Source organism: Rhinopithecus roxellana, chromosome 7 (assembly GCF_007565055.1).
Source record: "Rhinopithecus roxellana isolate Shanxi Qingling chromosome 7, ASM756505v1, whole genome shotgun sequence".
NCBI classification, from domain to species: Eukaryota; Metazoa; Chordata; class Mammalia; order Primates; family Cercopithecidae; genus Rhinopithecus; species Rhinopithecus roxellana.
This window is the reverse complement of record NC_044555.1, coordinates 3,631,550-3,648,082: the sequence shown is the minus strand read 5'-3', so window position 1 is coordinate 3,648,082 and position 16,533 is coordinate 3,631,550. Positions and strand designations below refer to the sequence as shown.

The 16,533-nt window shown below is 36.0% G+C and overlaps 1 protein-coding gene across 3 annotated transcripts in view; it reads left to right on the top strand.

Annotated features, from left to right (window-relative positions):
* The window catches only part of DMD (dystrophin), a 2,245,117-nt gene that overhangs the window by 566,853 nt on the left and 1,661,731 nt on the right, over positions 1-16,533 (top strand). The gene's annotated exons all lie outside the window — the stretch shown is intronic.

The window sequence follows — 16,533 nt, the reverse complement described above, 5'->3', positions numbered from 1 at the left end:
GTCAAACACTAGTAGTTTAATCTGTCAAGTACTTACTGATCATCTAATTTGTGTTAATTACTGGGTGTTACTTGACCTCAGGTTCTTTATGCACTAGAAGAGGAGACAGACACTCTTACAGCTGCTTTAAGACAGTAGAAATAGGAAGTATGATGACTTTTCATACAAATCCTCCGGGACCATAAACTATAGCTTTATAAATCTTGACTGACCAGATGGCAGAAGGTATAACTGAATAATGAGCCTTGATAGTCAGGTATGATTTTCATAAGGGTATCATCCCTTAGAAGTATTACTTCACTTTGTGGAACTAAATGGGAAAGACTTAGAAGCACGAATCTTCATTTTGTGACTGTTTTGTGTGTAGGGCATATGGTTAGGGGAGGAGGAGTAGGAGAAGCAGCTGGAAAATGAGGTTGAAGGACACATTGTGGAGGATTTTGTGTATCATGCTCAAGGAGATATATTTTATTCAGTAGGCAAGAGAAAGGCATTGACAGATTTTGAATAACAAGTCATGTGTTTCAACCCTGGGATTTATAAAGCTGAATCAAGAGGCACTTTGCCTTTAGGAAGCATTGACCAAAAAGAAAAAAAAAAAAAAAAGAAAAGAAAAAAGGGGCCATGCTGAGTTGAAAGTGTCAATGGTGCCTCCAGAAGAAGCTAACTGTATTTGGAAATCAGGGTTTATTATCAACAGATCAGTTAAGACCAGTGATATAATCCCATTGTAGGGGCTAGGGTGGAAAGAGATAACAGAGCAATCCCAAAAAGTACATGAGATTTCACAGAGAAAAAAAAGTACTATCAAATTTGAAGAGGTTCAAGGACAGAATATTTGATCTGTTGATCGATCGATCGATCTGTCTGCAGGGAACCAGAGGTGAGGGAGACATAGTTAGGTATGATTTAAGAGTTTTCTTAGGAAAGTACCATCACATAAGAGATATTTAAAAATACTTTAAAGAAGGTGGTTATGTTAAACAGTGCTGCAAATGAATTGAGGAGGATGCAGGTAGGGGAGGAGCAACTGGATCCACTGTTTTAGAAGTGTACTTGTGTTCTTTGAGAGGGATTTTTAAGTATAAGAGTGGAAAACAAGAAATAATACATAGAATTATGGCTGATTATGGGAAATCGGAAGCAGGAAAGTTTAATCAATTCTGAGGTTCAGTGATGAAAGTAAGGAGGAGATGAGATAGTACATAGAAGAATGATATTAATATTTCAGATTGGCTGTAATCCCAGCACTTGGGGAGACCGAGGTGGGTGGATCACGAGGTCAGGAGATTGAGACCATCCTGGATAACAGTGAAATCCCGTCTCTACTAAAAACACAAATATTGGCCGGGCGTAGTGGTGGGCGCCTGTAGTCCCAGCTAGTCGGGAGGCTGAGGCAGGAGAATGGCGTGAACTTGGGAGGCAGAGCTTGCAGTGAGCCAAGATCGCGCCACTGCACTCCAACCTGGGCGACAGAGTGAGACTCCGTCTCAAAAAAAAAAAAAAAGGAAAAAAAAATTTCAGATTGGGAGAGAATTAAGAGTTCTCATAAACTCTGTGATGGTACACTCTGTGGTAGGAATCTACAGTACACCGCAATTCCTGTGTATAACATACAGTGTGCTATATAAAATATGTGGTATCAACCTACGAATGTTGATTTTTCAGGACAAAAATGTCCACAAAAATGTAATGAACGTTCAGGATACAGCTTCGATAACAAGTTTTTATCTCATTAATATTTAACTAATATAATCCCATTTTTAGTAAGTGATTATTATCAGAATTGATTCCTACTTAATTCTCTTCAAGGCCTTGGTCTCAGTGTATTTTCCTCCCTTCATTAAAAAATAATCTTTCAAGTTTTGTAAGAGAGCAGGGGCCTTAGGGAAGAGAGCACAAACCATGACATCACTGGAACATTTTAACATGATTTGATTTTATAAAACACGATAAAATAAGTATCAGGCAGCACTTTATTTTAAAACACTTGCTTCTGGAATTCCATTATTCATACAAAAACCTGCTGATCAGCAGGACTCTGTCTCCTGATGCCAAGTTTTTAGCACCTTCTACAGCTCTGTGTGAATAATGCAGAGATGTGATGGAACCCTTGAAGGCAACTTGAGAAATAAGCCCTGTCAAAAACATGATTTCTCATGACTTAATAATGCAACAGACTGTTCCATGTAGGAAAACATCAGTAAATAGTCTGAGTTTTGATAGTGATTACATTCTTAAACCTGAGGTAAAGGAAAATATTCTTGACTCAGTCCACCAAGTTGATATGCATAGGAACATATGAGTGTATACACTGAGGGTGTTTAACAATGAAATGTGATTAAAAAATATAACAAGATTTGATAAGCAAATGGGCCAGCAATTTGAAGTGCTTCAAATTATACTTAGACTCTGAGATGAAATGTATGTCATTCAAGTGTACTTTTTTTTTTTTTTTGAGATGGAGTCTCCCTCTGTCACCAGGCTGGAGTGCAGTGGCATACTCTCTGCTCACTGTTCTTCTACCTTAGCCTCCCTAGTAGCTGGGAATTACAGCTGCCTGCTACCATGCCTGATTATTTTTGTATTTTTTTTAGTAGTGACATGGTTTCACTATGTTGGCCAGGCTGGTCTTGAACTCCTAACCCCAGGTGATTTGTCCGCCTTGGCCCCCCAAAGTGCTGGAATTACAGGTGTGAGCCACCGTGCCCAGCCTTAAAGATACTTTTAAGTAACTCATCAAGATGCAATTAGATTTACTGTTTTCTGGCTTGAGTAGAAAACGACAAAAAGAAAGCACAACGGCAGGAAATGGTGAGAACTTTTAAGCGAAGGTGTAGCCGACCCAGTGTCAAATAGACAAAGTGTAGAAAAGACAAATATTATACATTTGATCTTTTCTATCACATAAATAATGTTTACTTCCAGGATTTCCATCTTGTGTTTTTCAGTAACAGTAAACTACAGTATTTAGTACAAGATTAGATGATGATCATGTCCTAACACTTACATTTCCTCCATAAAACTAGAAGAATGGCACTTAAGGTCCAATGAAATATGCTGGTTAAATGCAGTATTTGTACTTGCTTGTTGGTGTTGCTTAATGCATTTCTTAATCCTCCAATTTATTATTGTATCACACAGCACTAAGCACAACAATTGAGTAATAAAGTGGCTGCACATATAATTTGGAACAAACTTTTTTTTTGTTCAATATAATTTAATTATTTATTGCTTGTATAGTCACACAAAAGTGTGAGTTCCATGAGGACAGAGACAGTTGTCTGTTTTGTTTACTACAATATCTTCAGGGCCAATAATGCCCGGAAGTTGTTACTCGTTAAATAAATGAAGTCAAATGTAGGGTGATTTCTAAGCATGAGGAGTTCTAGAGCTCATTGATGTCATCCAAAGCTTAGGTTCTTAATGTAATGTATTCCAGGCTCATCCATGTTGTAGCAAATGGCAAGATTTCATTCTTTTTTTTTTTAGGACTGAATAATACTCAATTGTATATATATGTGCCATAATTTAACCATTTATCCATTGACACTTAGGTTGTTTCTATATCTTGGCTACTGTGAACAATGCTTCAATGAGCGTAGAAGCACAGATATCTTTACAAGGTTGTATTATTACTTTCTTTGAGTATATGTCCAGAAGAGAGTTTCTTGGGTCATAAGGTAGTTTTGAATTCCTTGCCTCACAAAACTTGGATTTGTCTTTGCTTTTTTTTTTTTTTTTTGGAGACAGCGTATCGCTCTGTTGCCCAGGTTAGAGTTCAGTGATCCAATTTCAGCTCACTGCACCCCTGCCTCCTGGGTTCGACGATTCTACTGCCTCAGCCTCCCAAGTAGGTGGGACTACAGGTACCCACCACCATGCCTGGCTAATTTTCGTAATTTTAGAAGAGACAGGGTTTCACCATGTTGGCTAGGCTGGTCTCAAACTCCTGACTGCAAATTATCCACCCGCCTTGGCATGCCACAGTGCTGGTATTACAGGCATGGGCCACCATGCCCAGCCACCTTTGCTTTTTTTCTACCTCCTTTTACCCATTGTCTGTGCCTTGTAACCAGTCCAAATGCCCATCAGTGATAGACTGGATAAAGAAAATGTGGCACATATACATGGAATACTATGCAACCATAAAAAAGAATGAGCTCATGTCCTTTGCAGGGACATGCATGGAGCTGGAAACCATCATTCTGAGCAAACTAACACAGGAACAGAAAACCGAATACTGTATGTTCTCACTCATAAGTGGGAGTTGAACAATTAGAACACATGGACACAGGGAGGGGAACATCACATACCATGGCCTGTTAGGGGGTGGGAGGCAAGGAGAGGGAGAGCATTAGGACAAATACCTAATGCATGCGGGGCTTAAAACCTAGATGACGGGTTGATGGATGCAGCAAACCACTATGGCACATGTATACCTATGTAACAAACCTTCACGTTCAGCACATGTATCCCAGAACTTAAAGTATAATAATAAAAAAAGACACCCAAGCATCATTCTCAACAACTATCCTCTTCATATTTGTGATCTAAGTAAGTGATTAATACATAGTTGATACGTGAATGCACAATATGTACTCATTTTAGTATTAATTGAATACATAAGACATTGCTTCTTAATTTTACTTTAATCAGCCTAATAACAAAATTTATTGAGAATTTACTGTAGACCAGGTTCTTCCATGCTGTGTGTATATTGTTAACACGTTTAACCTATCTTACGTTAGGAGTTTATATTCTTGTTATGTCCATTTTCAGGTGAGAACACTAAGGTTCAGTGGTACAGAAAAGAATTTGAGTTTAGATATTTTGGTTTCAGAGCCCATACTCTTAATTCTGTGTACGCTACACTTCTGTAGCATGTTTGATAACATATTGGTAACACTCAGTTGCCAAATGTATTTGCATATATCACAACCAGTATCCTGATATATGTTGGTTGGGTTATGAAATGACACATAATTTGCTCAACGAACATTTATTAAGTTTTTACAATCTGCTAGCCACAATTTGATATTCCTTATATGTACTACCTAAGTTAAGTAACCTAAGTAAATGTAGGAGGATTTGAGACATGCATTTACTTCCTCCTCTTTGATTTCTAAGGCACCACACATTCCAGGTTTTCTTTGTTTTTCTGGCATCTGCTTTCATTTTAATTTGCTGGTTCTTCCCATCAACACAAATTCCTGATATCACAGTAACCAGGGATTGGTTCTTAGATCACATTCATGTTCTTGATGATCTTATCTAGCCTCCTGGCATCAAATATTGTCTGTAAGTTGATGCCTCCCAAATGTTTACCCCAAGCTCAGAGCTTTCTGCCAAACTCCAAACTTAGATACTCAACTTTCTATACATTCCTAGTCAATTCAAATTTACCCTATGTAAAACTAAATTTACTAACAGTCAAATCTGCTTCATCAGTAGTTTTTCCTGTTTCAGTAAGGTTTCACTGTATCCGTCCAGTTGCCCCAACTTAACACCTTGGAGTCAAACTTAGTCTTATTCTTTCTCGCACCTGATGTTGTTAGAAGATTAGAAAACTAGGCCAGGTCCACCTTGACTAAGTGTATATCCAAAATCTGATCACTTCTGACTACTTACATTGCCACCACCATCATCTCTGGTCTGAATTAGTGAAATAGCCTGTTAAACAGGCCTGCCTGCTTTGGCCTTGCCTTAACTGGAATCCATTTTGTCTGTCAGATGGTCCTGTTAAAATGTAAGGCAGATCACATCACTCTTCTGCTGAAAACCTTCCCATGCCTTGCCAGTCATTCAGTAAAATGCAGTCCGCTGTTTTATAAGCCCATGCACAATCACCTCCTTCTTTCTCTATGTTTCTTCTCTGGCTTCCTTTTCCACCATTGTTACCCTCTCATATTCCACTGCAGTCGTAGATGCTTCTACCTGGAGCACATTTCCTCCACATACTCACATGGTTTTCTCTCTCATATCTTTAAATCTTTTTCTGAAAGGATACCCACTCAATGATATTTTCCCTGATCATCCTAGTTAAATCTGCAATGTCCCCTTCCCTAGCACTTTCAGTTCCCCTTCCTTGCTTCATTTTCTCCATAACACTTATATCCTTCTATTTTACTTACTTCTCTTGATTAGCATGCCTTCGCTGACATGATTCACTGAATGAGAGCTTAGATTTTTGTCTGTTGTATATGGCTATACCATCATTGCCTGAAATAGTTTTGTAGTTGCTTAATAAACATTTGTTAAAGCAACGCTATTTGTAATAAGTAACAGAGCCAGAATTCCATATGATTTCCAAGCTCTTCTCTACAAAATAAAGTTATGATGCCTTGAATGTATAAAGTCTCTTTTGCTAGTTGCTCTTCTACCTGGCAAATCTGTAATTAAAATAATTTTATAAAAAATTATCTATTTGAAGTTTTTATCTTGTTTGTTCAATTGCCACTAGACAGGCTAGACAAAGATAAGCTTACCAATTGATTATGAATACCTTACATGCTTATTAAAAAGCAAAATAATGGATGTAACACATTATGATTTTCATGTTTGAGGATATATCAGCTCTAATGAGTAGATACTAAAAGAGCCTCAACTTTTTGATTTTCTTATTTCTCCCCAAGGGAAGGATAGATATCCCTGTGCTGATGGCATCAAATGCATTGGCAAGCCTAAAATCAAACAAGCTTTCTAGTAGACTCCACTCAAGGTCATCATAAAGCTTCCTTTGAAAATTTGCTTGCCAGTTTTTGTCTTCACATTGAAAAATAGTTAGTATATTGGCAACTAATGTTATACATTGCTCAGTGGCAGGTGATACCGCTAAAGATGTTCAATTACATGCTAAAAACAAAGGACTTTGAGCTCTGTTGGATGCCAAAACCTACAGTCAATTCAGTCAATATTTTAGACAATACAGAGGGAAGAATCACTCAAGGAAAATTGCCACAGTATACATTAAATATCTTTGTTTATACCATTTTAGTTTTTCTGACATCTCTAAATGCTTTTCTGTATATGCTGCTGACAAGGAGCAAATTTGTTTGTTTAGAAATTCTGCAGCCTTGCCATCCTTTGCTTTAACTTTCTTGTTGAGGTACTAATGAGCTGTGAAAAGGCCAAATGAAAGAGAAATAAGACCTCCAGATAATCTGTACTCTCATAAACTACTCCCAGAATAATTGGAAATTTATAGTTGTTCTAGGGCAGTGGGAGAAATAAGCAATGCTGGCCAACTCTTTGGAACAACCCGTGTTAATAATATCGTAAAAGAAGGTTACAAGGCAATCACCATCCTTTCAAACAAATGTCATGCATGTACTTTCAGGCCTAGGCACAGTGTTATCTGAAAAGTTTAATAGGTAGGATTGTATTTTGTCCTAATGTTTCTAAATCAGGAAATTCTAAGCATACTTGTGACGATTTCTCTTCCACCTTAAATGGCTTCCCTTTTCCCGATTGATAGTTTTTGCAGACCCAACACGTATCTGGCTTTCCTTTTCTACTCATTTTGCTTGATTTTAATTTAACTTTATGTTAAGGTTTTGAATAGCTGCCGTACTTTCATATTTGGAGTTTAACATAATTTATGGGGGTGGCAATAATTTGATGACCTTTTTAGTATAATATAAAGCCTATATATGAAAACTTTCAAATAGAATATGTAGTGATTTTGTAGGAAATTTGTAAGTATTACACAAATCAAGAATATGGTAGCTGATTCCACTAGAGACTATTTTGAAAATATAAGGAAACTTTGTTTTTAAACATAGTATTGATTATCTCACTATGTGACAAAAAGACGTTTTTATTTATTCTGTTTCTTTCCATTTCTGCTTTCCAAAGTAGAACAAATAAGTTGAAATGTACCCATAGGTGTGTTTTAAATTTTGACATATGTTTTGGGTATGATGATATACCAATAAAATTCCAGTAATATTTGCTGCGTATTTATTTCATTGTATCTATATTTTATGTGCTGATTTAAAATTTAAAATGTGAGTAAATTTTAAGGCATTGTACTAGTGAAGCTCATGGTAGTTCATTTTTTATTTTTATACGGACAAGTTATCTGTTTAGAACACAAAAATTATATACCATATCCAGTCATATTATAAACATAAGATTGGTCACAGAAAGTTCTAAGGGTGAAAAAGACTGGATGAATCAAAGAATTCTATCAATAGTTCTGTGAGTGTGTGAGAGACTTACAATCACATTCACATAAAATATGACACATTATTGTATTTTGATTTTTAAATGAAATTTTATAAATCTAGCTGTCTCTGGGAAATGTTTCTTCCCCTTGAGTTATTAGAAAAAAAGTCTGGCAACAAGTTAATATTCAGGATTTTGTGAGACAGATATTAAATTCATTTCTCATCTCTGCTTTTTATTAACTCTTCAACCTTGGGCAAGTTTCTAACCTTTATGAATCAGGTCTCCTTATAGTAAAATGTAGACAATAATCATCCCTTATGTTGTGAAGTTAAATTAGATGATTTAGTGGAGTGCTTACACCATCCCTCACAAATGGTAAACACTTAATTCACTATACTTCTGGTGGTAAATTCTAAAAGAATTTAGACGATGAAGAAAGCATTATAGGTTAAAGCACAGTCTACACAGTGGATAGCACCCACTTAGATACACGAGATGAACTGGGGTTCTAGAAGGACATATTATAATGTCTCATCATAGCCTTATTTAAGAATTAAGAAAGAAATTTACCAATTTTTAATATACAGGTTTTCAGATAATTTGATGTATGGTACTTGATATCTACCTGGAAAAATCAGAGATCCTTAATAGGATGCGTAATGTCAGCCCTCTTTCTGATTTATTCGCGTTTCTGGTGTTCTTGATGCGCTGCTATGCATATGAACACTGAAGTGTGTTTATAGATTATGTTATCTTAAGTAGTAGACTACTTAGTCTTTTTCAGTAATATCAGAGTAACCTAGGAAATCTATTTTACTACATACAAATGTTCTGGACATCTCATGGCAAAGTAGTTGAAAAGATTGAGTTACATACTTTCTTTTTGAAAAAATCAAGTGTTAGATAAATGCCGAACGTTTTCAGGTTGGCAAGTGGCTGTGAGTACTATATTATTTCTCAAATTATTTCCAAAAGCAGAAAACCTTGACTCTTTCAAGGAGAAGATTCTGTATTAATAGTACTAAGAAAGAGACTAGATTTTATAAGATATTCATGCTGTGGAGAGAGCATTTTCAAAATGGGTATTTGGTGGTAGTCCCATTATAAATATGTCAGTTATAAAATATTATATACCTGTAGAAAATAAATGGAAAGAAATGTCAAATCTGTTTAAAAATATTAGAGGTGAAAACTTTCAGTGAGGTTTTGACTCTGTTTATGACTTGAGGACATTTACTTTCTATGTTAACCTCACTTAGGGTTCTGTTTTGCTTTTCTACTCATGCTTGCCTCAGTTTGTAATATACACATATCTGTACATACCCTTTAACCCTCTTTTAGTATCTTCACCAAATCAGAAGTGATTGCTCTTATCACTTAGCTCACCCTGATTTTGAGTTTTTTTTTTTTTTTTTTGAGATGGAGTCTCGCTGTATAGCCCAGCCTAGAGTGCAGTGGCGTGATCTTGGCTCACTACAAGCTCTGCCTCCAGGGTTCATGCCATTCTCCTGCCTCAGCCTTCCGAGTAGCTGGGATTACGGTCGCCCACCGCCATGCCCAGCTGATTTTTTATATTTCTAGTAGAGACAGGGTTTCACCGTGTTAGCCAGGATGGTCTTGATCTCCTGACCTCATGATACGCCTGCCTCGGACTCCCAAAGTGCTGGGATTACAGGCATGAGCCACTGTGCCGGCCATTTTTTTTTTTTTTACTTGAAAATATGAGAAGAAATATTAGTATGACAAGAGATGGCAACTTATCAAAGGGTTTCATACTTTTATTTTTCTGAAATGCAAAAGACTTACTTCATTCTTCTCAGTTCTATGAACCCTGAGATCAAAAGTTTTAATTGTCCATGGGACACAGAGATACAGACCCTGAAGCATGATTACTCCTATTAGGAACCAATGATAAAATTGAACTTCCCATTGCTTTAGCCAACTCTCCACATGGACCTTATGGTTTACCTTTATCAATAGGATATAGAGGACTTTTATTACTTTCCTTGAGGTGGAGGTCAGAATTTGCATCTGTTAATGAAATCTACCGGAGTCCTCCCAAGAATTAATACCATTCTTTGAAATTACAGGCTCTGAAGTCCTTAACTAAGAATCTCTTTCCTTGAATAGGGAAGCCAACACTGCATTGAAGAAGACAGTAAGTGAAATAAACGGAAGTGGGATTTGTCATTTCTTCTGCCTGCTCTGTCATGGAAAGATGCTTTGGCCTAATTCTCTTAGGAAAAAAACATGTCCTCATATTAATATAAACTAAGACGGAATATTTTTGCATGTCATATGCTACGCGCGATTCATTTTTTTATTCAGCAAACATCTAGTATGTTATACTGTATGTCAGGCACTGAACAAAATAAACTGCCTACTGTCATGAGGTTTCCAAGATGCTACATCACCTGTCATAAAAGAACTTCCCCATTTCCACAATCACACTCTTATAATTGTCTTCCTAATTAGCTCACTAGTTATTTATATTATTTCACTAATTTTAATAATGAAACTAACCCACACAAGCACTTATAGATGCCCAAGAAGTAGAGACAGGGAGTTACACATTAATTTTCCCATAAGGATTTGTCTCCCTTCTGAAGGCTATACCACATCTTTGTTTAAGGAATAAGGAAAAAGACAAAGGTATGTAACATAATTAGAGAGAAAGCACACAGAATTTAGTGATATATGTGAAAGGTAATGGGATAATCCAAGCAGCTGGTGTACTTGAAGGAGGTGAATATAGCCAATGTCTTTGGAGAAAATTAACCTAGTTAGAAAAGATGTGTCAATTTAGTAGAATATTTTTACAACCTAAAATCTAATTGAACCAAATTCCTCTTGGTTGTTGTTAGTTCTTCGCTAATCTGGGTTGCACTAAATAAGAACAACGAGGCAGTGAAAATGATTTTATAAAAGTTGAATGGCAAGGGGTGATGCTGAATGTTAATACAATCTCCGTATGTTATCTGTGAGCCTTACATGTACCCTCTAAATTAGTATCATACCTATTTTCAGGTGTGTACCAAGAATGTGAAATTAAAAAACTTTGCCAAGTTCAAGTGCACACTGCTAATAAATTCCAGAGCCTGAATTTGATCTCATGTTTATTTTACTCCAAAGTGAGACAGACTTAAAGTTTCCTGAATGCGGACACTGGTTTTATGCAGCATGATTTCTTTGAGACGTTGTTATATACAGTGATGGAGGTGTAGGACAGGGGAGGGCAGTGAGATTTTAGAGATGGCTAGCTTGGACATGCAATAGAGTGGGAAAGTGACTGAGGAGAATCAATTGGAGGGGGAGAGATTGGGGAGAGGAAAGATAATCAATAGTGAGAAGTGCAGAGAAATTAGATTAAATGTGGGAAGCAATTTTATTATCAGGAGATAGCAATCTGCGGCCTGAGGGTGAAAATAGACTTGCTACCTGTTTTTTGTAAATAAAGTTTTATTGGAACACATCCATGTTTATTCACTTATGTATTGTCTCCTCCTGCTTTGGGGCTACAATTTGCAGTGATGGAACTGAGTGGGGGCAACTGGCCTTTAGTGGTCTGCACAATTGAAGATACCTATTTAGCCCTTTACAGAAAAAAGTTTAAGGAGTCTTGGATCACATAATAGGAAGAATAAGATTTTCACTGAAATATGAAGTGAAGAAGCTAGGATTGGTGTAACTGTAGATAAGTTTCTATATTTTGTGGAAATCTATTGTGCTAACTTCTAATTGCTTTATACATAGACTTATGGAATAAATGAGTACATAGCTAAGAATATTATGATGACTCAAGCAAAAAAACAAAATTCCAAAACTGACTACATGGGAATACATATGTTTAGTTTCTCTTCGTAGCTCACAATTGAGTAATTTGTATATGCTATTCCAAACTGTATAGACTACAGTCATTCTAGAGGAATATTATTTAAGTGGCAGTATATGTCAATTTGAAATAATACATTTTCACAAGGTATATGTATTCTGTTTTGATTTTTTTGGTAAGTAAAAACCACTTGTCTAAAGCAGTTTACTTCTGAATTGCTTTTATTTTAAAAGTATAGCCCAATGAATCATTTTTTTCCTATTTATAAATTACTGGTTAAAATAAATAAGACTTGGTGTTTTTGCATGAGGCGTATTTGAAAATTAATACAATTGTTAAACTTAGGATTAAGAAAAATAACATTAAGAATTTATTTGGTCTTCTGAGACATTTTGTAACTATTCTATTTTAAATTGAATTTAGTACTTTTAGAAAATCCCTTGTTTCATCTACCAACTCATATGAATTCCAACAAGCTACTGACATTTAAAATTATTGAAACATCGCCCAAACAGTATAAAATTATTATGTTCATCCTTCTTCTCTGGAGTCTATGAATCTCTGTCAGCCAAGGAATGTCAGTTGGTTTACTGGGGATCCCATTATTCCTCCCACACCTCATAGGTGTGATTTCGATTTTCTCCTCATCTTGGAAATAGGTCCTCCTTTTAGGGTGGTTGTAAGAATTATATGAAACAATATGAACAAAGAAATCACTAGGCTGGACATTGTTCGCATGCCATCCAATAAATTTCTGAGAACGTTTTTTTAATTGATGTTCATCAAAATTTTATTATTAACTGTTGTTTTTAAAAATAAATCTTTTATATTGGGTTACTAAATTGTTCTAGGTACGTTTCTCTAAATCTTCTATTATTTTCTCTCTGACCTTCCATTGGTTTAGGAGAATTTGCCGTAACAATGCTTATTTCTTTTTCTTCCTTCTTGATTTTACAAGAAAGGTTCTATTTTGTGGATTATAATAGCCAAGACAGAAACTCTCAGGTGAAGTGCAGGAAAAAATAAAGGAATAAAATATAAGTTAGAAAGTAAATGTATACCCAAAGATATAAATAGTAGAATTAGAGAAATTAGAGGAAGAAAACATACACACACCCACGTATAAGTTTGTATACTATATATGTATGTGAATCACATATGAAATGTGAGTAGGAATATTGGGAAGGCATATATTTAAAATTATGAATATTTTATGTCATGTTACTCATGTTACTCCATTTTCAAGGTATTGATTGGTTAAAACATATTTTATATAAAACCTGAAATTGGAAGCACAAATGACCTTTAATGAGAAATTAAAATTACCCCAAACAATTTAGTAAATACTTATTACCTTTGTGCAATGCTGTTAGGCGTGTGGTCAGAGTCCCTTCCTTCCTACAATGTAGTGGTTAGCATAATATCTAAAGATATGTGGCTTAAAAAAATAATGAAGCAAAATGACTGGAACCTTCATTGACAGTATGTTTCAGAGAGAGAGAGTTTAGTTAGAGAGACATCTGATTTTACAATAGAAAGTTTATTTTAAAATAACATATAAGCTTTTACAGATACTTTTTTTTTTATAATAAAATCTCAACTGCTAGAAACTTAGAGTATATCAGTGTAGTAGATGGCTGTAGGTTTTGTGGCACTAACAAAAATGCAAGGATGGATGAACGAAAAAATGAGTTTATTTCTCTTTCAGAGTTACTTCTCTTAAATTTGGTGTAGTTGGGAGTGATCAAGGCCTTGTAGGAAGGCTCTGCTCATTCAGGGATCCATAGTCCTTATGCCTCGTTTTTCGGTCATCCCCTGGGATGCTGTCTTCGTAGTCATGGTCAAGGATAGCTCACAGCTTCATGTGTGTATCACGACCTTCGGGAGGGAGGACAAAAAAGAGAGCATGTCCATGCCCTTTTAGGTCTTAGTGATGAAGTTGCATGCATTATATCCAGCTGGCCAATATTTGGTTACATGTCACATCTAACTGCAAGGGAAAGTGGGAACTGGAGTTACTTTTCTAGATAGCCAAATTGTCCCCTAAACTTTCTAATACTATATAAAGGATGAAGAAAGCTACATATTGGAGGACGAGTAGTCTTTGCCGGGGCCATTTTTTTAATGTAGGAATTAAGATTAATGTTTTTGGCTCTAGAACCTGTTGTTTAATAGGCTATAGAACGAAATTTTTAAAAACTAAAATACCCACATATGTGTACATATGATATCCATTTTTGTCTTCTTAAACAGCATCCTGTGCACAATGTAGCATTTCTGTGACGGATTCTGTAATAGTGAAGAATGTTAAATTTGCTGACCTTTAACATAAAAGGCAAATCACAGGATTAACAGAAGGTATAGAGTTCAAATGGTGGACTTGGCACATGCCTGCCTTTAGAAAGAATTTCTTAGCTTTATTTTTTGCTCAGCTTCTTCTGACTTTTTTTTTCTGTTTATGTATCTGTGTTTTTAAAAAGCTTTTAAAAATATTTTTTAAATTTTTGTGGCTACATAGTAGGTGTATATATTTACGAGGTACATGAGATATTTTGCTAGAGACATGCAGTGTGAAATAAGGACATCATGGAGAATGGGGGTCTTATCGGGTCTGTGCTACCATCTGGGCTGTATCCCATTGCTGTCTTTCTGGTATTTTGGTATCTTCCCCAGTGTGATACCAGTGTCTGTGACTTGTGTGCATTATTTAGACTTGACTTTTGATTTCCTACTCACCAACGTAGTGAAGACCAGGTATTTTCCTAGTAGTTTCCAAACCATTGATTGAATTTGTAGAAATTAAGAAAAAATGTAATTTGAGTTATTTTTAATAAGTTTTGTGAGGGCCAGGTGCAGTGGCTCACACCTGTAATCCCAGCACTTTGGGAGGCCGAGGCGGGTGGATCACCTTGAGGTCAGGAGTTTGAGACCAGCCTGGCCAACGTGCTGAAACCGTGTCTGTACTAAAAATATAAAAATTAGCCAGACGTGGTGGTGTGTGCCTGTAATCCCAGCTACTCAGGAGGCTGAGGCAGGAGAATGGCTTGAAGCCAGGAGGCGGAGGCTGCAGTGAACTGAGATCCCACCACTGCACTCCAGCCTGGGCAACAAGAGCAAAACTCCATCTCAAAAAAACAGAAAAAGAAAGTTATATTATGATATTTTGTAAAACTACTGTTTCTTAGACTCTTAATTCATTTTCTTCATTAACAGAGATTGATCATATTGTGATAAAGATGTGTTTTGGAATCCAAACAACCTGGTTTTAAGTCCCAGAACCACCAGTTACCTTTGTGACCTTTGGCAAGTCACCTTATTTTTCTGTTTACATTTCCTCCTCATACTAATCTCTGTTACCCTGATCTGTTGTGGTGAAAAAATGATATAATGCATATCAAATGATTAGCAAATTGACTGGCACTAAGTACTCAGGAAATAATGGCAGCTGTTGTTATTGCTATTATATATGTAGTAGTTGTATTTGTTGTTTTAATGTTGCCGTAACAGCAAGCCATGATTTTTCCTAAATCCTCATTAGGGCTTAACTTTGAACTGAATTTCAGGCCCTATCAATATTAAAAATTACCTATTTAATAGTGTCATTAGATAGAATGTCATGTACAGTGTTGCATGATGGATTAATTTCTCATAAATCACTTCAGTAATCATTTGTATGCTTTGACTAGTACCCTGGTTTACATATTATATCTGTGAGAAAACACAGCAGAAATGTGGCAAGAATATTTCCAGGTACTAATCCTGGTTCTTCAGAACTGCTCTTCTGTTATTTAGTGAAAGAACCACTTGGTTATCCCTCTGTAATCCTTTATCTCTGAAATAATCTTTTACTGAGGGATAAAAAGATTATAGAACACACCAAAAAATTCACCATCCGTGCATTGACTTAGACGCCATAAAAAAGAAGTATGATATGTTTAAATGAACTAAGAATGATAAAATTTTCAGATGTTCTTGAAGCATTTATGCATTCAAGAACAATAAAACTGTTCTTTATCCAGGTTAAAACTCACATCACGTTTTAAGGCTGAATTTAGATAAATTGCAAAAATAAATCAATCTTATCAGTGATATAAAACTGCTCAGTGGTAGACTGTGCCCTCTCAAAGTGTCCCAGCTATTTTTTTCTAAGAGCTTTGTGGTTTGCTGGATTGCTGGTTTCACAGCCTATATGTAGCCACTTGATGACTTACCTCAGTTTGAATTGCCCAAATCATGCTTCCAAAAACACACAGAACTCATTCAACTGTCTCCTCATAAAAACCATTTGCCATTTCAATGAACATTGGCCCCCAGACACAGGCATTGGCAGAGCATTTCTTGGGATCTAGAATGTGCTTAGCATTTTATATGCACTATCGCATCTAATCTTACCAGAAATCTTATGGACAGGTATTTTTCTTGTTTTATAGATGGAGTAACTGAGATGCAGAGAGGTTAAATATCCAAGATCAGGCAGATAGTAAACTGGGTTTTAAAGTATATTTATATATTGAGTAGTATCAAGGCTA